Consider the following 2,232-nt stretch of genomic DNA (forward strand, 5'->3'; position numbering starts at 1 on the left):
ATTCCTCATCACCATCATCATTGTCAGCGTCAACTTTCTCATGGTTAACATCTTTATCATTATAACCATTATCATCATGTGCATCGTGAAAGCATAGCGTAATGTCATCGCCATCATCATCATCATCATAAGCATCATAAACATTCATTTATTCAATCGATCATTCATTCATTCATTCATTTATTCAATCGATCATTCATTCATTCATTCACTCAATCAATCATCTATTCCATCCATCAATCAACCAATTGAATATGATTATGTAGCAACTAATTCAATTACAGAATGCATACCAGTTTTCTTTCGTTTCAAATGCAATGAAAATATTTCGAATGAATGAATGAATGAGAAAAAACAAAAAAACAACAAAATTAACAACAAATGCAACAACAACAATACAGCAACAACAAAACAACAACAACAACAAAGCAACAATAACACAGCAACAATAACACAGCAACATTAACAACAACAACAACAACAACAATAAAACAACAACAACGACAGAACTATTTAAAATATGCTAGCAACGAAGCAGTACACATATCGCCTCTCAGCATCACGAGGTATATTAAACATGACGTCATCGTCAGCGTCATCATCATTGTCGTGGAATAATAACGATAATCATCATCCCCACCATCATCAACATCGTCATCATTACTTTTTCAGATCGTACATGATTATTACCATTGTCCAACAATGGACAATGGTAATAATATTAACAAATAAACAGAACGGACAAACAAAACCTCAACAACAACAGCAGCAACAACAACATCAACAACAACATCAACAACAACAGCAACAACATTTACAACAACAACAATGATAATAATAACAATAATAAACAAACAACAACTGACCTATTTACTTGACATATATAGTAATCTTCATCGCAAACAATCATTTAATTTGTTGTTGCTTTCGTAAAAGAAGTTGCTAAAATTATCATATTCTTTGTTGTTGTCGTGACGTCATTATTACGTCATCATGTTTGACTGTGATTGTCTTCATTGTTGTTATCATCACCATCTTATTCATCATCATTATTATTAGTATAATAGTATAAAGTTGCTTTAGAATCTATGTCATCATCATCATCATCTTTTTTGTTGTTGTTGTCGTTGTTGTTGTTGTTGTTGTTGTAAACGTCATTTCATTTTTGTTGTTGTTGTAATAAGGATTTTTAATGTTCATCTCATTAAATTGTGTCATCAGTGTCGTTTTAGTTGCTGCTATTAATGCTATCGTTATTAATTTGATATTAATAATATCATTGTTATCATTATTATTATTGTTACTATTAATCATATTATTATTATCATTATGGTTATTACTATTATTATTATAGTCATTCATGGCTAGTATTATTATTAACATTGTTATTATTACGTAAAAAATACATGCCTGACTTAATGTGAACCTTTAAAGTACGGTATGATAATAGATGACAATTTGTTGTTATTATCAATATTATAATAATTATTATTATTGTTATAATTATTATAATTATTATTACTATTATTATTATGACGTAATATATATGCAAGTACGGTCAGCTAGTGTTTTATTAAGGTGGCCAATTAGGCTTATACGTGAGGCTATTTTCTAGTTAATGGCAATGCTATGATGATGACGACGATGGAGATGATGGTGATATTATTGTTATTATTATTATTTATTATTATTATTATTTATTATTATTATTATTATTTATTATTATTATTATTTATTATTATTATTATTATTTATTATTATTATTATTTATTATTATTATTATTATTATTTATTATTATTATTATTTATTATTATTATTATTTATTATTATTATTATTAACCTAACACGCGACGATTTAAAGAATGAACTTTTTTTTATTCACAGTTTTATTTATTCGTGTCAGGAGGCGATAGTTGATCTTTGGCTCCAAACGTAAGTGACGTAACTTTTTACGAAGGGGATGGCAAATAATAAAAACTATAATAAAATAAAGCAACAATGAAAGATTATATAGATGTTTAAAAAAGAAAAATGAATGGATAGATAGATGATTGGATGGATGGATAGTTGAGTGGTTGAATGGAGGAATGGTTGGATGGAGAAATGGTTGGATAGAGGAATGGTTGGAAGCATGGATGTACATCTGAATGGTTGTATTTATAGAAGAAAAAATAAAAAAACGTATGAATGAATGAGTGAGAAAAAATCGGAACAGAGAATGAATAAAAAAT

Source organism: Helobdella robusta, assembly GCF_000326865.2.
Source record: "Helobdella robusta unplaced genomic scaffold HELROscaffold_10, whole genome shotgun sequence".
Classification (NCBI taxonomy): Eukaryota; Metazoa; Annelida; class Clitellata; order Rhynchobdellida; family Glossiphoniidae; genus Helobdella; species Helobdella robusta.